The sequence below is a fragment of the Botryllus schlosseri genome, chromosome 10 (genome assembly GCF_051294905.1).
Source record: "Botryllus schlosseri isolate E-star chromosome 10, Bs_hap1, whole genome shotgun sequence".
Classification (NCBI taxonomy): domain Eukaryota; kingdom Metazoa; phylum Chordata; class Ascidiacea; order Stolidobranchia; family Styelidae; genus Botryllus; species Botryllus schlosseri.
The window spans coordinates 6,145,212-6,170,864 of NC_137245.1; the positions used below are offsets into that span (position 1 = coordinate 6,145,212).

At 38.8% G+C, this 25,653-nt stretch overlaps 3 long non-coding RNA genes across 3 annotated transcripts in view; 2 read left to right on the top strand and 1 right to left on the bottom strand.

The window, feature by feature from the left end:
- Positions 1–25,653, bottom strand: part of LOC145449025 (uncharacterized) — a 567,369-nt gene that overhangs the window by 38,061 nt on the left and 503,655 nt on the right. The gene's annotated exons all lie outside the window — the stretch shown is intronic.
- The window catches only part of LOC145449026 (uncharacterized), a 223,220-nt gene that overhangs the window by 7,842 nt on the left and 189,725 nt on the right, over positions 1–25,653 (top strand). The gene's annotated exons all lie outside the window — the stretch shown is intronic.
- On the top strand, positions 10,225–12,620 carry LOC145449049 (uncharacterized). Its single transcript, XR_013918116.1, has 2 exons — positions 10,225–10,919; positions 10,958–12,620. It is a non-coding gene; the product is annotated as an uncharacterized LOC145449049 (long non-coding RNA).

The following is a 25,653-nucleotide window of genomic DNA, read 5'->3' on the forward strand; positions in this document are numbered from 1 at the left end:
AGGTATAGGCTGAGGTGGTGATTCGCCATGTGTTCTTATGGGTGCGCTCGCACGTCGTACTTTCAAGTATAGGTATCTCTCGCATGTCGTATTGGAAACTCGTGTTGGCTCGCTCACGCGGTGAAATTTTAGTAATCAGTTTGTCGCAGAACTTGATTTCACTCATAAGATTTAATAAGTAACGAATAACAGACCGCCAGTGTCGGTAACTTGAATAGCGACAAATTGTCACTTATTTCCGCTCTAAGCCTAATCCTTTGTGAAGTGAACGCTTATTCAAAAGGTTGTGATATAATTTTAAAATCCAACGACCACTCACCGGATAATGCTGCAGACATAGCACTCTCTCATGCCCGCTCACAAGGTAATATTTCGGTAATTAGTTTGTCACAGAACCGTCGCAGACGGTGATTCAAAACCAGCAATTTGTCACTTGCCCGCGATCGCTATATGTTTTGACACTTCAGAAGAGTGGTTGACTTTAGTTGCGTGATACAAATCATGAGAATATTCAATCAATGCGTCAATTTGTCAACTCGAAATGAAACTTACTACACAAACCATCTGAATGTGTTAATTCGGTACAATTCTAATTATTTTGAGAAATCTTTTCGTGATCTTTTGATTCGACCATAACCCGAATATTACTGACGCCGACTTTCAGCTACATCGAATTATTCGCACATTCCACACCGCTGTTTTCACACTTATAGAATCAATACCAACTATAATTCTACAAGAATCAAGAATCGCAAGTATTATTAACTTGAAATCAAACTCTTAACAAAAACACACATCTTATCACTCGTCAACTCTATCATGAAAATCCTCGAGTCCTTATCATCAAAAATGTTATAGCGCGGCGGCGGAATCTATTCGCGGGGTGTACTAAAGTTAAATCCAGATAATCCAAAATGAAATATTTGGACTTTGACATAATCTGAATTGAAATATATTGACAAACATGACTACCAACTTTGATCCAGTCACATTTCAAGATCATACTTTGAAACAATCCTTGAAACTTACAACTCTATTCACGATCCTGCTTTCCGTTTGTCAAAGAGATATTTCAACATCGTACCATACTCAAAAGAATTATTCACAACATTAACAATTGTTAAAAATCTAGTCTTCACTTACTTGATTATATCACTACAACTCATAAATTTGAAATAATTCATCCTGGTTGTACTCGTATGATCGGTCTTTTTTTATTCGATTGTAAAGATCGTTACTATTCTGAAGACAAAGTATTTACTAATCGGTGCATATACGATTTGACTTGAACATATTATATTTTGAGTATACGAGATTTGAATGTCTGAACAATAACTGAGAAATAATTTATCACAATTAAATCCGTATATTACACCGTAAAAGATATTTGAATGTCAGCAACTCGGTAAGGTCATAGTTACTACCACATTACCTAATTTACCCGACCAACTCGTCATGATCATTCCTGAAATCAACACAAACATGACTACTGACTTGAGTTAACCACAAAACAGCATCAAGTTTTAAATCCACTTGTAGCTTACGGCTTATTTGAATGCTGGTTATGTTTTGTTGTAATTTAGTGTACGGAAATAGTATTACGTCTCGACATCTCACCATCTTACCATATTCAAAGAGTCAACCACGAAAACATTGTCAAGTAAATCCGTTTGTAACTTACCCGACCAACTCAAACAGTATCAGTATGAAAAACAGCCAAACATACACGAATCCATACAATCACTAAAACCTAAAATTCATAACAAGCTTGGTTGTATTCATATCCATACACATCTTTTTTTATTCAACTTGAAAAGTCGTTACTATTCTGTAAGATAGAGGAATTACTACGCGGTATATTCTGCAAGACAAACTAATTACTACTCGGTATATTTTGTAAGACAAAAGTAATTACTTCTCAGCGTCGGCGACTTGAGATTAACATAATATGTTTGAGTATACGAGATTTGAAAGTCCGACCAACGTAGTTGAGAATTCATTTCTTACAATCGAACGATGGTGTTATATTCAAAGTTATCATGCTGTGAACATAAGGATTGACACATTGATTTGACATATGAGATTTTGTAATAGTTGATCATTACTTTATTATTAAATTATTTGCGTTAATTGGACCCGGCGTTGTGGTAAATGTTATGACAGCAACAAACTTTTCAGTACCAATGTTATTAACATATTAAGCTGTAAAACTATGTGTGTCTGAAATGTTCTTGATAGGAAAATTACTCCACCTTGGTAAAAATCACTCTGCGTATCGCGGATATCAGAAAATATTTCCAGTAACCAAGACTAAAGATGAAACGACAATATCGGTATTATTACATTCAACAATCAGTACAATTATTAAAATCTATCGTTTGCGATAAACAGCACTAAAGATGTAATAACTCCAGTATTCATACATTGAACATCCGATACAAAATGCTTTATTATCCCGATTCCCAACGGGTAATTGAAACGACTAAGTGTAGAATCAGTATATCACAATATCGTTACTATTGAATCCAACGATTTATTGTCGGAATTTGTGACAGAGAATTGAAACATATACACTTTACAGAGTGTGAAAATATCACTTTGAGTATCGAGTACCGTTCGAAGCTGGCGATCAATTCTTAATCATTTCAGTAACTCCCCATTGTGCGTGCTAAATGTAAAATATCGCGAGGTTATACACTCTAAGACTTTGATCATTACAAAAGTAAATTGTGATATGTTTGTTAGATGCATCCAATTCAGTTAGAAATGTCTGGTGCACAACAATCGTAATATCAAAAAAGTACTTGCTACACTGTTATTTGCTAAACGTGTTTTGCATTGTTGTTCATTTGTAGTATTGATTGAAATTGTTCTTGAACCCTCAAATAATAATTCCTGACATGAAACCAAGCCGCTGAAAGTCGTTACCATCACGAAGATACAATGTGTACGATGTTTGTCAAATGTGTCCTACCTGGCCAACAGAAAACAATTTTCACTCACTTGAAATGAAACCAATGTGATGGTCTCCATTCGATATTTTGTTTGTGTCAAATACTTTGCAATGAACTCATTTGCATGGTTGAGCTTTACATCATCAAGCTGTTATTTGTAAATCAAGATTTCGGTAAACTTGTAAATGTATCGTTTAACTAACCGGCATTTAGTGATTGGGGAACATACCAGACGATACACATCCATCTCCGAAATACTGCGTTGATCTTAATTTCCATCATCGTGATAATCTAAGTACATTTCTTTCGAATTCGTAACAACCGACTATGATATGATAAATTTTTGACAAGTTATGCTTAGAAGATTGGTTGCATATCGCGAAAAAAATAATATACCACTCATATTGATACTGTTACTCCATTGATCGATATTTTCAAACGAGTAAAATTTATTACTTGAGTTTCCCCGCTTAATGTAAATGAAAACTCAACCGTCTTTTAACATCACAAAGACATTGATAAAAAGTAGGCAATCAAACACAACACTTTGTACGACACTAATTATTGTTCCACACATCTCATTTCATACTAAGTGTATACGAAAGATATTCATGACACATGAAAATATTCCCATGCTACAAACCTGTACAATGACTGGTGGTGCTTTCAAACTGTTTCGATATCACAAGAACTTTATTGTCGGAATGGGTGTTCATGTATCTTAATAATCAAATAGTTCAACACAGAACTAGTACGAACAGAAACATCAGAGATGTTTACACAAAAGTTTGTATGTGCACAGTATGCGAATACCATGTGTAAGTCCAGCACAATTGTGGTATCCATCCGATTTAGTTAACACAATTTACGACACCGAGGTCGCCTCATCTTTCGTAAGACAAATAACCAAGGCTTCAGGATATGTCCATGTCATAGCAATAAATCAGCTACTCCAACAACCGAGTACATATGTTTTCTAGTTACGGTGCTTACATCTTACACACAAATCAATCTGCTTTGCTAACGAAAAGTGCTGAGTCATCACGTGGTTGTCCTCACAACAATACAGCTAAAACATACTAGCAAAAAATGGCCGTTATAGTCACCAACGGTACATCGTACAAGTACCAAGTCTCGAGAATCCAGTTATTCAAAAAAAGTGAAAGTGTTTCTACGCCAAGTTGTTATGTTGACGAAAGCGTATATTGTAATATCATGATCGATTTGTATTCGTTGGTCACAAAATGTCACTACTCTAAATAATTATTTTTCCCTCAATCACGGTACATCGTACAAGTAAAAAGTCTTGAGGATCGAGTTATTGAAAAAAAAAAACTTTAAAGTGTGTCTCCTGCATCAAGTCGTTATGTTGACGAAAGCGTATATTGTAATATCATGGTCGATTTGCATTCGCTGGTCAGTGGTCACAAACTGTCACTACTCTAAATAATTATTTTTCACTCAAACACAAAAGCATACTTGTGGCCATTCGTTTTCATCAAGCACGAGTTCAAGAAACTTACTGCGACATGAATTGTTATTTTTATGTAGTGTAAATACATAATAATTAATTTTAGTAACACTATATCAACAGCATCGAGTTGTGCGAATATATTTACATGTAGTCTTGTGGTTTTAATCGAAGCACACAGCGTGTTCTAATGTAGAGTCATCTCTATTGTACAACAACTCGGTAATCGAAATGTATGCATTAACATTTAAACAGCGATCTTGTTTCGTCACGCGAAAAATATGTTCACTATCGCGATACTCTGCACAGGGAGTGCAAATCCTTTTCACACTCGTAATAGTATACCAACGGCTACTGGCGACAACGTTTAACAATACCAACGACACTAAACATACGATACCTACCCAAGTAAAATTACCATTTTCACCTGGAGGTCAGGCGATACCAGAGTAAAAAATATCATTGTCCTTTGGGGATTTATCGTTTACTCAGAGTAGCAATACATTTTCACTTGAGGGTCTATCGTTTCCCAGAGTAACAAACCCTTTTTCCTTTGGAAATATACTTTTTCCCTGGGTTACAAACCTTTTTAACTTGGAAATATATTTTTTCACCGGGTAACAAACCTTTTTCACTTGGTAATATATTTTTTCCCTGAACAACAAACCTTTTTCACTTGGAAAGATATTTTTTCTCTGGGTAACAAACCTTTTTAACTTGGAAATATATTTTTTCCCTGAGCAACAAACCATTTTCACTTGGTGATCCACCGTTTACCTGAGTAAAAATATCATTTTCCTTTGGAGATCTGGCGTTTACCCAGTGTAACAATACATTTTCACTTGGAAATATATTTTTTCTCTTGGTAATAAACCTTTTTCACTTGAAAATATATTTTTTCTCTTGGTAATAAACCTTTTTCACTTGGAAATATATTTTTTCTCTTGGTAATAAACCTTTTTCGCTTGGAAATATATTTTTTCTCTGAGTAACAAACCTTTTTCACTAGGGAATATATTTTTTCTCTGGGTAACAAACCTTTTTCACTTGGGAATATATTTTTTCCCTGAGCAACAAACCATTTTCACTTGGTGGGTCGTCGTTGACCTTGGTAAAAATATCATTTTCCTTTGGAGATCCGGCGTTTACCAGTGTAACAATACATTTTCTCTTGGTCATCTAACTTTTCCTAGAGTAACAAAAACCATTTTCATTTTGAAATCTGACAAACACACCTGACAATTTGGTATTTGTTGTATTGACGATAGTTTGAAATAGATTACAACGAGCAGTGACGGAAATATACACGGACTACCGGTTTCAGAGTATACCTCCATCAGTCGTATCACATCAATATCATCGGTTAACCACATACAATATCCTCTTGTACACAGAAATGCATGTTTCGGAAAATTGGACAATAGACTTCGATAGTTCTGTGATGTCCAGGTTCACGCTTTGGATTTTCCAGAGTCAAAATGTCTGAATAAAACACCTCCTCGATGATGGTTGGTATGTGGATAACGGTATTCGGAAAACGGTTGGATTTATGTCTCCCATCGCGATAACAACTCCAGGTCGAGTTTTCCTCCGCATGTTTACTATATTGTGTCTTTATTGGTCAATGTATGTCTCGACATTCAGTTTGAAATCGGAAATCGAAGGCTTACTCCCCGATGTTTGTATACCAACACATTGCATGCAATGTCACACACCACCATTTACGCGTATACTGTTGTGGGTAAACAAGCGCGACGTATGTCTGGATGGTATTTTTTTTCGTGGAAACACAGGATGTAACATGTTTACTTTGAATATTGTTCATTGGTTTATCGATTCAGAATTGATATCCGGATCCGGTTACATACTTTATCAGGGTTTCCGATTTCAAACTGAATGTCGAGACATACATTGACCAATAAAGACACAATATAGTAAACATGCGGAGGAAAACTCGACCTGGAGTTGTTCCATAAATCCAACCGTTTTCCGAATACCGTTATCCACATACCAACCATCATCGAGGAGGTGTTTTATTCAGACATTTTGACTCTGGAAAATCCAAAGCGTGAACCTGGACATCACAGAACTATCGAAGTCTATTGTCCAATTTTCCGAAACATGCATTTCTGTGTACAAGAGGATATTGTATGTGGTTAACCGATGATATTGATGTGATACGACTGATGGAGGTATACTCTGAAACCGGTAGTCCGTGTATATTTCCGTCACTGCTCGTTGTAATCTATTTCAAACTATCGTCAATACAACAAATACCAAATTGTCAGGTGTGTTTGTCAGATTTCAAAATGAAAATGGTTTTTGTTACTCTAGGAAAAGTTAGATGACCAAGAGAAAATGTATTGTTACACTGGTAAACGCCGGATCTCCAAAGGAAAATGATATTTTTACTAAGGTCAACGACGACCCACCAAGTGAAAATGGTTTGTTGCTCAGGGAAAAAATATATTCCCAAGTGAAAAAGGTTTGTTACCCAGAGAAAAAATATATTCCCTAGTGAAAAAGGTTTGTTACTCAGAGAAAAAATATATTTCCAAGCGAAAAAGGTTTATTACCAAGAGAAAAAATATATTTCCAAGTGAAAAAGGTTTATTACCAAGAGAAAAAATATATTTTCAAGTGAAAAAGGTTTATTACCAAGAGAAAAAATATATTTCCAAGTGAAAATGTATTGTTACACTGGGTAAACGCCAGATCTCCAAAGGAAAATGATATTTTTACTCAGGTAAACGGTGGATCACCAAGTGAAAAAGGTTTGTTGTTCAGGGAAAAAATATATTACCAAGTGAAAAAGGTTTGTTACCCGGTGAAAAAATATATTTCCAAGTTAAAAAGGTTTGTAACCCAGGGAAAAAGTATATTTCCAAAGGAAAAGGGGTTTGTTACTCTGGGAAACGATAGACCCTCAAGTGAAAATGTATTGCTACTCTGAGTAAACGATAAATCCCCAAAGGACAATGATATTTTTTACTCTGGTATCGCCTGACCTCCAGGTGAAAATGGTAATTTTACTTGGATAGGTATCGTATGTTTAGTGTCGTTGGTATTGTTAAACGTTGTCGCCAGTAGCCGTTGGTATACTATTACGAGTGTGAAAAGGATTTGCACTCCCTGCGCAGAGTATCGCGATAGTGAACATATTTTTCGCGTGACGAAACAAGATCGCTGTTTAAATGTTAATGCATACATTTCGATTACCGAGTTGTTGTACAATAGAGATGACTCTACATTAGAACACGCTGTGTGCTTCGATTAAAACCACAAGACTACATGTAAATATATTCGCACAACTCGATGCTGTTGATATAGTGTTACTAAAATTAATTATTATGTATTTACACTACATAAAAATAACAATTCATGTCGCAGTAAGTTTCTTGAACTCGTGCTTGATGAAAACGAATGGCCACAAGTATGCTTTTGTGTTTGAGTGAAAAATAATTATTTAGAGTAGTGACAGTTTGTGACCACTGACCAGCGAATGCAAATCGACCATGATATTACAATATACGCTTTCGTCAACATAACGACTTGATGCAGGAGACACACTTTGAAGTTTTTTTTTTTTCAATAACTCGATCCTCAAGACTTTTTACTTGTACGATGTATCGTGATTGAGGGAAAAATAATTATTTAGAGTAGTGACATTTTGTGACCAACGAATGCAAATCGATCATGATATTACAATATACGCTTTCGTCAACATAACAACTTGGCGTAGAAACACTTTCACTTTTTTTGAATAACTGGATTCTCGAGACTTGGTACTTGTACGATGTACCGTTGGTGACTATAACGGCCATTTTTTGCTAGTATGTTTTAGCTGTATTGTTGTGAGGACAACCACGTGATGACTCAGCACTTTTCGTTAGCAAAGCAGATTGATTTGTGTGTAAGATGTAAGCACCGTAACTAGAAAACATATGTACTCGGTTGTTGGAGTAGCTGATTTATTGCTATGACATGGACATATCCTGAAGCCTTGGTTTGTTGTCTTACGAAAGATGAGGCGACCTCGGTGTCGTAAATTGTGTTAACTAAATCGGATGGATACCACAATTGTGCTGGACTTACACATGGTATTCGCATACTGTGCACATACAAACTTTTGTGTAAACATCTCTGATGTTTCTGTTCGTACTAGTTCTGTGTTGAACTATTTGATTATTAAGATACATGAACACCCATTCCGACAATAAAGTTCTTGTGATATCGAAACAGTTTGAAAGCACCACCAATCATTGTACAGGTTTGTAGCATGTGAATATTTTCATGTGTCATGAATATCTTTCGTATACACTTAGTATGAAATGAGATGTGTTGAACAATAATTAGTGTCGTACAAAGTGTTGTGTTTGATTGCCTACTTTTTATCAATGTCTTTGTGATGTTAAAAGACGGTTGAGTTTTCATTTACATTAAGCGGGGAAACTCAAGTAATAAATTTTACTCGTTTGAAAATATCGATCAATGGAGTAACAGTATCAATATGAGTGGTATATTATTTTTTTCGCGATATGCAACCAATCTTCTAAGCATAACTTGTCAAAAATTTATCATATCATAGTCGGTTGTTACGAATTCGAAAGAAATGTACTTCGATTATCACGATGATGGAAATTAAGATCAACGCAGTATTTCGGAGATGGATGTGTATCGTCTGGTATGTTCCCCAATCACTAAATGCCGGTTAGTTAAACGATACATTTACAAGTTTACCGAAATCTTGATTTACAAATAACAGCTTGATGATGTAAAGCTCAACCATGCAAATGTGTTCATTGCAAAGTATTTGACACAAACAAAATATCGAATGGAGACCATCACATTGGTTTCATTTCAAGTGAGTGAAAATTGTTTTCTGTTGGCCAGGTAGGACACATTTGACAAACATCGTACACATTGTATCTTCGTGATGGTAACGACTTTCAGCGGCTTGGTTTCATGTCAGGAATTATTATTTGAGGGTTCAAGAACAATTTCAATCAATACTACAAATGAACAACAATGCAAAACACGTTTAGCAAATAACAGTGTAGCAAGTACTTTTTTGATATTACGATTGTTGTGCACCAGACATTTCTAACTGAATTGGATGCATCTAACAAACATATCACAATTTACTTTTGTAATGATCAAAGTCTTAGAGTGTATAACCTCGCGATATTTTACATTTAGCACGCACAATGGGGAGTTACTGAAATGATTAAGAATTGATCGCCAGCTTCGAACGGTACTCGATACTCAAAGTGATATTTTCACACTCTGTAAAGTGTATATGTTTCAATTCTCTGTCACAAATTCCGACAATAAATCGTTGGATTCAATAGTAACGATATTGTGATATACTGATTCTACACTTAGTCGTTTCAATTACCCGTTGGGAATCGGGATAATAAAGCATTTTGTATCGGATGTTCAATGTATGAATACTGGAGTTATTACATCTTTAGTGCTGTTTATCGCAAACGATAGATTTTAATAATTGTACTGATTGTTGAATGTAATAATACCGATATTGTCGTTTCATCTTTAGTCTTGGTTACTGGAAATATTTTCTGATATCCGCGATACGCAGAGTGATTTTTACCAAGGTGGAGTAATTTTCCTATCAAGAACATTTCAGACACACATAGTTTTACAGCTTAATATGTTAATAACATTGGTACTGAAAAGTTTGTTGCTGTCATAACATTTACCACAACGCCGGGTCCAATTAACGCAAATAATTTAATAATAAAGTAATGATCAACTATTACAAAATCTCATATGTCAAATCAATGTGTCAATCCTTATGTTCACAGCGTGATAACTTTGAATATAACACCATCGTTCGATTGTAAGAAATGAATTCTCAACTACGTTGGTCGGACTTTCAAATCTCGTATACTCAAACATATTATGTTAATCTCAAGTCGCCGACGCTGAGAAGTAATTACTTTTGTCTTACAAAATATACCGAGTAGTAATTAGTTTGTCTTGCAGAATATACCGCGTAGTAATTCCTCTATCTTACAGAATAGTAACGACTTTTCAAGTTGAATAAAAAAAGATGTGTATGGATATGAATACAACCAAGCTTGTTATGAATTTTAGGTTTTAGTGATTGTATGGATTCGTGTATGTTTGGCTGTTTTTCATACTGATACTGTTTGAGTTGGTCGGGTAAGTTACAAACGGATTTACTTGACAATGTTTTCGTGGTTGACTCTTTGAATATGGTAAGATGGTGAGATGTCGAGACGTAATACTATTTCCGTACACTAAATTACAACAAAACATAACCAGCATTCAAATAAGCCGTAAGCTACAAGTGGATTTAAAACTTGATGCTGTTTTGTGGTTAACTCAAGTCAGTAGTCATGTTTGTGTTGATTTCAGGAATGATCATGACGAGTTGGTCGGGTAAATTAGGTAATGTGGTAGTAACTATGACCTTACCGAGTTGCTGACATTCAAATATCTTTTACGGTGTAATATACGGATTTAATTGTGATAAATTATTTCTCAGTTATTGTTCAGACATTCAAATCTCGTATACTCAAAATATAATATGTTCAAGTCAAATCGTATATGCACCGATTAGTAAATACTTTGTCTTCAGAATAGTAACGATCTTTACAATCGAATAAAAAAAGACCGATCATACGAGTACAACCAGGATGAATTATTTCAAATTTATGAGTTGTAGTGATATAATCAAGTAAGTGAAGACTAGATTTTTAACAATTGTTAATGTTGTGAATAATTCTTTTGAGTATGGTACGATGTTGAAATATCTCTTTGACAAACGGAAAGCAGGATCGTGAATAGAGTTGTAAGTTTCAAGGATTGTTTCAAAGTATGATCTTGAAATGTGACTGGATCAAAGTTGGTAGTCATGTTTGTCAATATATTTCAATTCAGATTATGTCAAAGTCCAAATATTTCATTTTGGATTATCTGGATTTAACTTTAGTACACCCCGCGAATAGATTCCGCCGCCGCGCTATAACATTTTTGATGATAAGGACTCGAGGATTTTCATGATAGAGTTGACGAGTGATAAGATGTGTGTTTTTGTTAAGAGTTTGATTTCAAGTTAATAATACTTGCGATTCTTGATTCTTGTAGAATTATAGTTGGTATTGATTCTATAAGTGTGAAAACAGCGGTGTGGAATGTGCGAATAATTCGATGTAGCTGAAAGTCGGCGTCAGTAATATTCGGGTTATAGTCGAATCAAAAGATCACGAAAAGATTTCTCAAAATAATTAGAATTGTACCGAATTAACACATTCAGATACGAATCAACTTGGTTTGTGTAGTAAGTTTCATTTCGAGTTGACAAATTGACGCATTGATTGAATATTCTCATGATTTGTATCACGCAACTAAAGTCAACCACTCTTCTGAAGTGTCAAAACATATAGCGATCGCGGGCAAGTGACAAATTGCTGGTTTTGAATCACCGTCTGCGACGGTTCTGTGACAAACTAATTACCGAAATATTACCTTGTGAGCGGGCATGAGAGAGTGCTATGTCTGCAGCATTATCCGGTGAGTGGTCGTTGGATTTTAAAATTATATCACAACCTTTTGAATAAGCGTTCACTTCACAAAGGATTAGGCTTAGAGCGGAAATAAGTGACAATTTGTCGCTATTCAAGTTACCGACACTGGCGGTCTGTTATTCGTTACTTATTAAATCTTATGAGTGAAATCAAGTTCTGCGACAAACTGATTACTAAAATTTCACCGCGTGAGCGAGCCAACACGAGTTTCCAATACGACATGCGAGAGATACCTATACTTGAAAGTACGACGTGCGAGCGCACCCATAAGAAACATATGGCGAATCACCAACACAGCCTATACGCGAAAGTACGACATGCGAAAGTACGATGTGCGAGAGATGCCTACACCCGAAAGTACGATATGTCAACACTAGTTTTCAATACGAGTTACCGCCGCAGCCTATACTTGAAAGTACGATGTGCGAGCGACCCCACCCATAATACATAAGAGCCGCTTGTCACCCCCGCCATAAGACACAATAGCCGCATGCCACCCCCGCCATAAGACGAAATAGCCGCATGCCACCCCGGGTTTCTCAGCCGCTTGCGACCCCCGCCATAAGAAATAAGAGCCGCATGCCACCCCCGCCATAAGACACAATGGCACCATGCCACCCCCGCCATAAGACATAAGGGTCACCATGCCACCCCCGGTTTCACGGCACCATGCCACCCCGCCCATAAGCCACAACGCTAGTTCGCGACCGATCTACATAACTACTAACGCCGTAGTGTATCGAAATGGAGAACTCGCGTTTTGCCGCTAAGGAACTATCATCTTAGTCTATGAAAGACGGACAATATTAATGTAATGAAATATAAAATTATATGCAAACAGCTTTGAACAATGACCTTACCAATCACACCACGATTAGGTTCGCTTACACAATTCCATCGCTTGTTTTGGACATGTCTTGAAAAAAGTAGCGATAACTCGGCAATGTAGTAGCCTAGCCTAAAGTAGGTCAAAAACATATCGTTCTTACAAGTTCACATTTGCCATATACGTTACCGTCATCCCATTTATGACAGATGTCGGAAAGACCGCGCGGAATAAGAGCTGAAACTGATTGTATGATTACAAGATTCTCGCTGTACACACATAAATCTACTAGGAAATGATTTAACGGTCATGTTAACCCCGCCAAGACAACGAGAATTATGCCTGATAGAGTCGCAGTATCTTTATCAGCCGCAAGCCGTTTCATCCAACAAATTGAAAACTGACAGGACATTACGCGTTACCGCATCATGATGCAACTAGAGTGGCATTTGAAACAAACGATGTTTTAAACAAATGCTTTTATGAAAAGAACACATTTTTCTTTTCAAACGTTGTCAAATTAGGCCATATTTGTGTAAATACGTCCGAAATAACGTGTGTAATACGAGCCTACGGACGAATTGCACCCAAAATAGTCGACGTATCCGATGTGAGGTGGCTGAAACCCTCGAAATCGTCGTCAATTTAACAGTTTTTTCAGATCATTGGTATGGAATGGGTGTTCTGAACATGATGACAACTAGGGTTGTTCAGATTTGAGAAATCGTCAGGAATCTTCGATGCTTGTGATCCAAATGATGGTTGAGTACATGAAAAGAATTTATGAGTAATTTTGATCATCTTCATCGTGATCTTCTATCCCCGAAAAGCCCCCAAAGATCCACGGGCAATTCTCCTTACTACTGGATCTGTAATGTTGACCGTGTCACCTTTTGTGACGTTATCAGTTGAAAACGGCCGTGTATAGATGAGGTGTTGCAATAAAATAGATATGATTTCAAAATTATACTTAAATGGAGTCCTATAAAGGCCACATGCATCTCCGCTTTGCTCTGCACGTGCACAACCTGCCTATCATGTTCATGGGACTCGTGTATTGGTTGCACGGCTGACATCGGCTTGTTTTAGATCGTACATTGAATAAGCGCCGTTGGGTTGCAAATCGAGAACAAATGCAGAGATTTCCTGCTTCTTTCCTCCCAGTTTTCAGCCAGAAGATATTATGTAAAGGTATGTAATGACGGTACTACTTTTCTGAAGTCCAAATCATCTGTAACATACCGACTTATCTTATTTTGTGGTAGACTGCAATTTAGTAGAAGAAGAATGTCTGAAACAAAGCGGAGAAGAGTTTTTCCGGACCCGACCATGAACAAGATTCAGGTCTGCTCACTATTTGGTCTTATTCTGGTCGCTATTCGGTCGGATATTCATCTGAGTGCATTTGTCACCCCAAGTTACCGACTCTAGATCAGGTTCTACACTATTTGCTGTATCTAAAATAAAATTGCCCTAAGACTACCACAACGCAGGACTGTGTCCTTCTAACTGTTGAAGAGGTTGTCAAATAATGGAGTATGACTATAATACCAAGACAAGCGCAGAACCTTGTGTTGATGAATTGTTTCAGGCATTCTTCAACTAAATTGCAGTCTACCATAAAATAATATAACTCGGCATTTTACAGATGATTTTGAGTTGTGAAAAGTGTTACTGACATTGCATACCTTTGAATAATACCTTATGGCTGAAAACTAGCTGGACATATCTGCATTTGTTCTCAACTTGCAACGCAACGGCGCTTCTTCAGTGTACGATTCAACACAAGCCGATGTCAATCGTGCAACCACTACATGATTCCCATGAGCATGATAGACAGGTTGTGCAGAACAAAACGGAGATGCATGTGGCCTTTATAGGACTGCATTTAAGTACATTTTGAAAACATATATATTTTATTGCAATATCTCATCCACACACGGCCGTTGCCGACTGATAACGTCACAAAGCTATAAACCGGTGACATGGTCAACACTACAGATCAAGTAGTAAGGAGAATTGCCCCGTGGATCTTTGGGGGCTATTCGGGGATGGAAGATCACGATGAAGATGACCAAAATTGCTCATAAACGTGCTTTCATGTACTAAACCATCATTTGGGTCACAAGCATCGAAGATTCCTGACAATTTCTCAAATCTGAAGAACCCTAAAGGCTGTATCAGACGAGGCGATGCCGGCGATGTCGGCCGATAATTTCTCTACCATCATGTGAGAGATCGTTGCACTTGATTAGTTTCAGAAGGCGTTGACCCGTTGCATTTAAACCTGCTCGGGGATGATTGACATCTGCGAATCGGTTTTTTGTTGTTGTACAGGTCAGGTACACTGTACTGTACAACGTACATACTACCGTATTATGATCAGTGATGGGCGGATAGTGATTTCTGAAAATCCGAATCCATCCGACAGCTCAAAGCTCTGATGAGCAATCCTTCCGAATACGAACAATCTCATCCAAATACCCATGCAAATCCGAAAAATCTTGTCCATAATCCAGAAAATCCGAACAGAATAAATATTCCGAAGAATCCCAATTGTGCAGCGGAGCTAGATACATTTAGGGCCTAGAGTTGGCTGGTTTATATTTGCTTGGACCTTTGACAAAACAACTTTAGAGTGCTACCAGTCCTATAACAAGGGGTACACTGTCCGTTTTGGTTGTCGAGCTGACGATTTTTTTCTTTCGACTTGAAAGTCAAAAGTCACGTCTGGTCAAAATTATCCGGAAACAAAGTTACAACTAGCCGAAAATATTCGAAACTAATTCTGCAATATGGTTATGATGTCTGTCCAATGTGTTCATGCTGCAATGTCTTCTCGAATAAAACCTTCTCTGAACCATGGTAGTATGGTATTTGTAAGGGTAGGTCAAAAAAGTTGAAGGTAGCACGAGTTTTGACTGCCATGATAGCTATAGAAGAATATGCGCGTGCTGATGCTACTCGAAGGTGGTGGGTGCATCCGATTTTGCAACGCCGGCTTATACTGGATAAGTGGAGCGGCTCAATAATTTAGTACTACATCGCAGTAATTCGTTTCGCAATGCCTCGCCAGAAGGTCCGTCCGCCAAACGGCTTGAGCAAAAGTGACGCTATTCAAGTCTCGACACTGGTTTATATATGGATACGCATTAGCGCATCTCTCACTTCTCTCATCGCCGGCGATGTCGCCGAGTTAATTGACACTGTCAATTAAAATCGGCGGCGATTCGGCCGATGGCAGCGATCATAAAACAAACACTAACGCTCCGCCGACATCGCCTCGTCTGATACAGCCTTAATGACCACCGACCGTAAAGTGTTGCATACCGATGTAGTCCTGGTTGAAGATATTTTTGGTCTGTTTATGGCAGTGATCGGAAGCCCTTTTCGACGAAGGAGCCATATTTACCCTGTATTTTAAATTGTCAATGTCAATCCACTTTGACGTCACAATTTAATATTCGTGGCGCCGAGGCTAAAAAAACAATACAAAACATGTTTTAAACAAGGGCCTTGTTTTAAACATGTTTGTTTTAAATTGATTTTTCTTTTAAATGCAACCCTAGATGCAACAGATATTATCGCATACACCACTTGATTATAACCTTGGAAATATCATCGCACACAACCTTATCCAAATTTATGCGTGCGACACGATTAGCGGTTTTTATTACATGATTAGCATTTTACGGGATAAGTTAAGTTTGCAATCTCCGCCTCATGTTTTATGAAAATTACACTCTTGTTTTACGTAAAAACTGCCTTCAACCTCCAAATTCCCCTCATCTCGGCCAGTCTCTCGCTTTCTGTAGCTCTCTTTCTTATTGAAATACCGTAATACTACTGCTTGTTAAACTATGAATAAGATAATCACAAAGCAGAATAGCGGCGAATCGGACTTGCCGGAGTAAGTACAGCAAGTGGGCAAAACTACTTGAGTCCTTCGTAAAAGCAAAACTGCTTCGTTACTGACCACCTTCGTATGTCTGTGTGTCAGCATCAACAACGTCAATCGCACTTCCTGTTTTCAGAACGGGATTCGCCGTCGCAACTCGCGGACATGAAATCTGGCTTTTAGGGGGACGCAAGCTCCAAGGTGATGGGATGGCCTTTGCAACCGTTTATGTTTATAGGAACGACATCGACGGGAATAGATGGCGCAGAGGAAGACGCATGGCACAAGAAAGAGAGGGGTTTTGTGCTGCTTTTGTCAATGACAGACTGTACGCAATTGGTGGAAGGAGTAGCCGAATCCATCCAGGTAGTTGTAAACACAGTCCTTCTACTTTCCGTTATATTCAAGCGCTATCTTACCTGTAGCCTACTTACACAACTAAAGTGGATATATTGATAACACCATTTCCACTTGAATTTGAACTGGCTTCGAACCATTACTAATTAAATTTACGTATTGAGGATAATCAAGTAGAATATAGAGTTAGTTTGGATCTACACCCTTTTTCTCTGTAGAACCTGCCCGGGGGTAGACATTGTATTACGGTAACAGTGTATAGTACCGAAATCGCATGTATTCGAGGCGGCTATGGGCATTCTTCGTTATTCTTACGACGTTGAATGCTGTGTCAGTTTTTGAACAAACAACTCAAGTTTTGGATGGCTCGTTCCAATCTAGTTCCTCAAATCACGGAGTATTCATACGGAATTTATCCAGTTCGCTGCATGGGAGTCGTCATGTGTTGTTTAACTTGTAGCACTCGCACCAGTCAAGCCGTTTGTCCAACATTTGAGCATGCGAAACTTTGACTGAGCCATAGGGGTCGGGAACCATTTGCAACCAAGATATTTCAATTTTATTTCTGTGAGAGCCATATGATGTGTTTCACAGGTATGCGGCTTTTCCAGGAATGCGTACAGCATGCTCAACGGCAGTAATATCTAACTTGCTCGCCTGGTAGCCATGCGCTCTGCGCAGTGCATGCGAACTTCATAATGAACTCCATGAATTAGATTTGGCCATGAATTAGATTTGGCCAATGTGGACGCCTAACTAATTTAATGGTTCTGCATTTGCCCTATTCCGGAAACAAACTAGTATGTTAGACTTATATATAAGCAAATGCCACCACGCAATATTTGACACAAATTAGTGATTTTTAAAATTAGTTTTCCGAGACCTAAAATCCTGTGGATACGCCACTGTCTTGACCTCACATCTGTCTTAGCTGTAGGCCTACCACAAATATAATTATTCTGGTCATGATGGAAAGTTATGAAAAAGTTCCAGTGATAACAATAATCAAGATGCAATTTACGAGCCGTGTCGAAAATTTATAAACGAGCCATATCGTATCTTCGAAAGCGAAATGTGTGGCTCGCGAGCCGAATGTCATCCCGATATCGTCCTAGAAAATTTCCCAATTGGATTTCAGTCGCTGTATATAATCTTTGCAAATTCAATAATCCCTTCAGTTTTGGACTTCAAACAGCTGTAATTGTGTTTTATGACCGCCAAGAAATAGAGCATATTGTTATGTAAGCATCACTACAAGCTCATATTGTCATATAGGATATGGTATGAACAACGGCCTCGAAGTATCTCAGATTACGCAGATTCTCTCAAATATCCCGGTATGGATCAGATCATAAAGAGTCAACAACATTATTCAGATAGCTTGGAAATCTCAGAATGCCACTTTGCCACCGTAGTTGACGGAAGTGGGAGTTGTGCTGCAGAACCAATTGCAGGCACGGGGTTAAATTTTACACGTAGCGCATTGCGTGTCCCATGCAACATATAAATATCTTGTAAGTGTTCAACTCTATCAACCAACAATATTTGCTCATCATTCAATATGAACGACGACAGTATATCCATGCACCACAGTTCTATAGTGTCAAGAGGAAAGTTGAGGCTTTAGCAGACTTGTAACTACCATGTCAAGGACTACATTCAACCATGGAACCTAACACTTATCCAACATACTAACTCCACTGATGAATGTTTATCAACAGAATTTTGATTACTGAAGTACAATTTCATTCTGATAGTAACAGACCTTACTACAATCTGAGGCAATGGTCAACATAAGAAAACACAATCTACAAGACAAAAGTTAGTTCAGCATCTTTTATTTGTTTGCCAACACAATAAGAGCCTGTGTCGGGATTGTGTTGGCAATCAAACGTACTCGTACAGAACTCTAATCAGTTTGCCAAGCCGCTGCGAGAATATACCACATACGCTGAGCCTCCGATCTAATGCTGCGAGGAGAATCCTAGCAGAGGTGCTAAAAGTAGCGAAGAAAGCTACTCAAGTTGAAGTAAAGTTGCGACGCAAAAGTCTTCTTGAGTGCGAGTAAAAGTAGTACTTTTAAAGGCAACCTAAAACTACCGGAGTTGAAGTAGAATTGACTGACTTCAAATCCACTAAAGTAAGTAGTTGTGAAAACGGTCGTAATTCGTTCGCATGGACTGTCACAAGCTGTAATATGAGCTATGCGGAAGGTGTAGAGAGATTGATTCATATTGATGCATCCCAGGAGGATTCAATTTGCGACAGAATAAGCATTCGTCGGCGTCATGTGATGCAAATAATAGTATTGCTATTGAAATGCGATACTAATCCTTTGTTGGCTCAAACACCCAGTTTTAGAAAATATCATGGCACGGCGCCCTACCCATATTATAAAGCCAGTATTTTATTCGATGAGCAACAAGGAGAGGTGGTATCGAATATATTTTATGTCTTTTGACTAAAAAGTTTCAACGGTGGTCTGCTAAAACAGGCGTAACGCTAACAAAAAGTAGGAGTTTATTTTCCAGATAAGGACATGCCACGGGCAGCTAGATCACGTCACACTTTCCAATTGGCTATAGGCAATTTTACGTTGATATTTAACCGTCTTGCCGAGAGCGAAAATTGATTGAATTGGCATCAATGGAAAGCTATCGCGGTACTGACTGCTGAAATATAAATTTTATTCTGCCCGTGATCTCGGAACCCCTAGAAATCAGCCTCGAATGTTCCCTTGTAACGAAGTTTGGTATTGTGACATAACCGCGCCAACTGGAAACAGATGAGAAACAGGACAAACGGCAAGCGTATTCGCCATTGTTACGCAAGCGATTGAGCATTTACACTCTCCCTCTCGTGCGCACTTGCTCCTAAGCATCTCCATATTATCCCGGAAGGTATTGCTATGTCACAATACCAAACTCCGTTGTAATGCAACACTCGAGGCTGATATTGGGAGTTTTCAGGTCTACGAGTTGAATAAAATCTATATTTTTGCAATCAGTACCGCGGAGACGTTCGAATGATACTAATTTTATCAATTTTCGCGCTCGGCAAGCCGATCAAAAATCACCGTAAAATTGCCTTCTGCTAAACGGAAGGTGTGACGTTGAGCGATCGCAATGATCCGTGAGATTTGATTGTGTCCGCACCATTGTAGGACACTATGGTTTGGTTCAACAACCGCGTCTGTATTCATCCGCACATGTCGTTACAGTGATATACGTAGATAAAATACCTGAACTAGATGCTCCTTTGAGACTGAAATAATTGTTTCCGTGCTATACTTACCATCCACGTGAGCTTTCTACCAATTTTAGTGTCGGCTTCTTGATTTAGAGGCCATAATATTGGATCGGAAGCCTCGTTTTAGTAGGCCATAATGCGAGTAATGATTTAGGACTAGTCCAACTCATTCCGTAGAGCAAGAGATTTACTTCGCACGTTTATGTTGTCATTTTGGATCCGTGTCGCGGGTTATGGATCATCTCTCTACTTTATCCACGTTACCTCTCTTTTACCTTCCCTTCACCTCCCAAGTTGCAATCCCGTAATACTTTACGTTTATTTGTCAGGGAAATCGAGTGTCGAGGTATTCGCCCATGGCCGATGGATCTCAGGTGGAAAAATGAGCTTTGGCCGATACGATTTTGCAACCTGTGTGGTTGGAAATAACATATTTGTCGTGGGCGGCGTTTCAGATGCAGCCGGCAATTCCTATGTCCCCCAAATAGAGATTTTGAATACTACGAACGGTGATTGGACAATCGCAGTCGGGATGCAGGAACTTTGCCGGAAATCATTTGCACTTGCGCATTGGAATGGCAGGTTGTATGCCATTGGGGGAGATGAAGATCGTACCGTGATTTGGAACAATTCAAGTGGAGACGGAAACTTGTCATTTACCGGAACCAATACCCTGGATCTATCGTCGTATGACGCCTTTGCTCTCAATGGAGAGATTTATGTAGTTGGAAAGACGGAGGATAACGTAGGGGGTCTTCGAAAGCTCTGTCTGGCGGATCATCAATGGTATCATCTAAAGCATCCCTATTTTCCTTGGAGTGGTGGAGTACAGGCCGCTATCCTCCCCAGTCGGCGGTACGAAAATGCAGAAAACGCGAAGCGCCTCCAGCCTGCAAGTTGAATGGATCAAACTAATCAAATTTCATACAAGCACTGATTTCACTATTTGGTAACTTGGCGTCGTGGCGACATATTTTCTGTAGAAGCAGTCATGCAACCACGAATCAGTGGGTCACTAGTATTGGCAAAGACATCGACTCAACATCCTCATTTGATGCTGCGATTATTTCCAACATGACCACATCGTTTAACAAGTGAGGTATTAAGTTATCCTCTCGCTTACGGCATGCGTTTGAAGTATGAAATGATGCAGGTATGGATACGCTATATATTTAATGATTCGTTCAGAGAGCGTAGAACTGACTCCACACTATACTTTGAACTTGCAATCACGGCTTTGGACCTGGCACAAATTTTAAACTGCTCCAGCTCCGGATTAATTAGCTCCGGCTCTAAGCTCCGGAGCTCATTGTTACCGCTGCTCCGGCTTCAGCTCCGGCTCAGTCATACAGTCAATAACTAACGTTGCGCCGAGGGCCATGTTACCGTTATTTTGTGTGGATATGCACAGTCCTCTGACGTGATAATTACTCTGTGTCGACTGTCGAATCGTAACGGTCGCATGAGTACTCACTCCACAGCATTGCTGCGTACCGCATCAAAACACGAATGATACGTTTTAATACCGGCGCTGCACTTGCTCATATCAAGCCATACAGTTGACTGTAATCTTGAAAGTGTGGGATTGTTCAATTGTAACTACAGCAAACGCAACATGAGCGCATGTCGCAACCAGAAATTCGCTTTCTACCAAATACCCAATGGGTTAAAATTCGATGTTGATGTGCTCGTTCGATCAAGTTTACTGGAGAGACAGTGTTCCTTCACAAGAACCGAATAAATACCGAATTAGTGCCACTGAGAATCTGGTGTGCAGTGCAGCGTGTCAGTAACGCATTAAACTATTTACGCTTATTGTGTCACAATTACGGAATACGACTGTTTCAAGTAGACAGGAATATACGCATAAAACAGACGATTACATACGGGAAAGCGCGCATTTTGCTGGAAACGCTTTTGCGTGTTCAATCTTCATTTCAATCAGGATATGCATCGATATAATAGATTATACATGGTCCGATGTATGCGTATTCATAAGAGCTATCCATATAAAACGATTGTAACAGGTTATCACTAGAGCTGGGCACAATGATTCGAGTACGCGAATCTGAATCGAGTATTAATTTTAATGATTCGAGTCGAGAAGTAAAAGAAGATTATTTCGAGTACTGAAATCATACGATCCTCGCAGCAAAAAGTTAATTTACGAACGAGAATTATAGTGTCGATTTTTCACTGAGAAAGCCTTGAAACCTTGATTGGCCGTTTCGAGACATAGTACAAAGCGACTAACGTTACTAGAAATAACATTTTCGAGGTCATGATCATCCCACTACACTCGACTCGACTCGAAGCGTAACACGTGATTCAGAATCGAATCACTCAGATACTCGATTTTACCCAGTCCCAGTTATGACCAATAGCCTACAGGTCTATCTATCTTGGATTAAATACCGACTCGTCTGTGTTGAACAGTGGCGGTCCAGTAGGCCTATACTGGACAGCCGGTCAGATAGCGTTGAAGTGACTCCACAGTCCACACTATACTTTGACCTTGTAATATTTACAAAATGGGATGGATTGGCGCAGGTAGACAGCTATAGCTCATATTTACGGATATAATACATCACTGGTTCTCAACCGCCGGTCCGCGATGACTTTCCCGGCGATAAAATAAATTGAACATTAGGTCTGGAACATGTTCGAATTGATTTGAATAAAGTTAAAGTAAAGTCATTTGACGACATGTGAGCGACAAGTACGAGCTGACTCGCCACACCGCGCAGTTTGCACGGTCATTTGTTTTCGAACTGTTGTACCCCAAACCACCCAGTTGGGGGGATCCCGATCTTGAAGGGGGCCCAAAATTATTTCGTGCATGACCATTAATTTCACTGGGCAACAATTTTGAACGAAAAATTTGTTGACTTTGATTTTGCACTTGATTTAGGCTAATTTTGGCGTGCTGATTCCAAAAATTCCACTGGTTTTCCAATATCACGTCAACTTTTTGCTCTACGACATATGCCCAAAATATGCAAATTTTCATGAATTTAGCCGTATTACTTTTCCATATCATATAAAAATGTACACTTTTACCATAAAATAAGTTAATTCACTAGGAAAAAGGTACTGGTATCGATATAGGGCGACGTTTTCACCCATTTTTAGTTAAAGGATGCAATCAGCCGAGGATATTTCACACACATATTTGATGCAAACTGCAGGATATGGCAAGAAACATTAACATGACATTTGCTATCACCTATAGGCAGGGTTGCCATACCGTCCTTATTTCTAAGATTTGTCCTTATTTTGAAGGGCCAGGTCTTAGAAAACTCGACTGTCCTTATTTCTAAGAAATGTCCTAATTTTCGACTTGCGTCCTTATTTTGTCTTATTGTCAACAACTATACAGAACTTCGATCGTTTTCCTCTGCTATCTGCGTTGCATAATATTCTAAAATTATGCTTTTGCGTCGGGATTTTATGGAATCAGAAATGAAAGGAACTCCCGTGGCGTCTAGTCGTGAGATAGCTATGGCATAGTGGGTGGTATAGCAGTTTCGGCTGTACCAAGCTATCGCAGCGGGCGTCAGTTTAGCAGTGAACTGCAGTAGCCGGTTTCTGCTGTATAGTCTACAGCAGAATATAATAGGCTGCGGGGAAGGCAGCATTTATTGCATAGCGAAAAAGGGCGCAGTGCAGACGACACTTTGGTTAAAAAGTAGTAAAGCTATAAACCATTGATAAATTTATCAAAATTATATTACACATAATAGACTTAGCCATTATAGCGCTAAATCTGATTAGTTAAAATGAGCAAGCGTTAAAATCTTTTTCGTGACGATTATTATAGAGAATTGAAAGGCATCAAACGGAGCTTGAAGAGCGCGAGTATTTCGCATATTGCAATATCTGTAATTGTGACATTAACCTGGAGGCCATAGGAAAGACCGCTATTTCAACTCACATTGATGCCCAAAAACACAAGAAGTGTGTCATAATGATTAATTCAAGCCAGTTGATGAATAATTTTTTCACAAGTCTATCAGCACCAACCACCACAGACTACAAGTCAGCTGCGGCTGAGGGTATCTGGGCATTCCATACTGTCAAACACCAGCAACCATTCCTCACCAACGATTGCACATCGCAATTGTTCAAAGCAACATTCCCCGATTCCAACATCGCAAAGAAGTTTGCTTCGGCCACGACCAAGACTTCAAGCATTGTTACTAGAGTTCTTGCTCCATATGCTCAAAAAATGATTTTGTCTGAACTTGGTGTACAGCCTTTTGAGCCTCTAATCACAACGAGTAGAAGAAGTTTGGTTTACCACCCTATTGGGGGTCTAGGATAGGGTTGCCATACGTCCGGAATTTCCCGGACATGTCCGGAATTTCACTCCAAAAACTGCGTCCGGGAGGAATTTCTAAAATATGCCTAAATGTCCGGAATTTTGAAGGCCTCATCATTTTTTCGTAAATCAATATAAACAAGATTATTTTTGGGCAGATTTATGCTACATGAAATTTTTCTCCGTGCTGCGCGCGATTTAGTATAATATATAATGGTTTTAATATGGGGACTACCACCCTCGTAAAAACTGCGACCAAAAATAATTAATAAATAACCTTCATCTACAAAAAGAAGTCTAATTGTAATCGCAATTACAAGATAACGGTATATTCATAGATTCGGTTTAGGGCAGGCCGTTTGGATGCTTTATATTCAAAGATGGTGGTTCTAAACCCGGGGGTAGTTTACCTTTATTCTGGGGTTCGCGGAGATGTTGAACGTAATTAGCTTCCAAAATAGGCCGTGAGTAAGTCTGGGCAAATGTGCCGACCTCTAATTAGTAATCAGCTCATCAAATTTTGAGCTGGACCGCGGCGCATTTTAAAATTGGAAATAGAGTCGCGACCATAAAAGGTTGGAAACCACCGGATACGCGGTGTTTATATAGCTCAGTGATGCAGTGCGTATCTGCATTAGGCTGATAAATAATGTTGCCGACGTGACATGAACATGACTTAACGATGTAGGATCACGCTGCTTGCATTTTCGAAGTCGTCATCCTAATCATGCTCTACAGCTAATTCTGATCATGTGGGCGGAGAGGGGATCAAAATTATACAGTAATATATGGAAGAACTAATATTATTGATACAATTCATACAAATCATTTAACGACCAGATGCATATAGTTAGCCCCAAGAAGTTGCATCGAATACCCTACGTCACGCCGAGCTCAAGATCAGTGTTTATTTGGGCGGGAGGGGGCTGAAAAAATGTGACTTCGGTCCTGGTCACAACTTACAATACACAACCACATACTCCTGAACCGGGTCGTGACCACC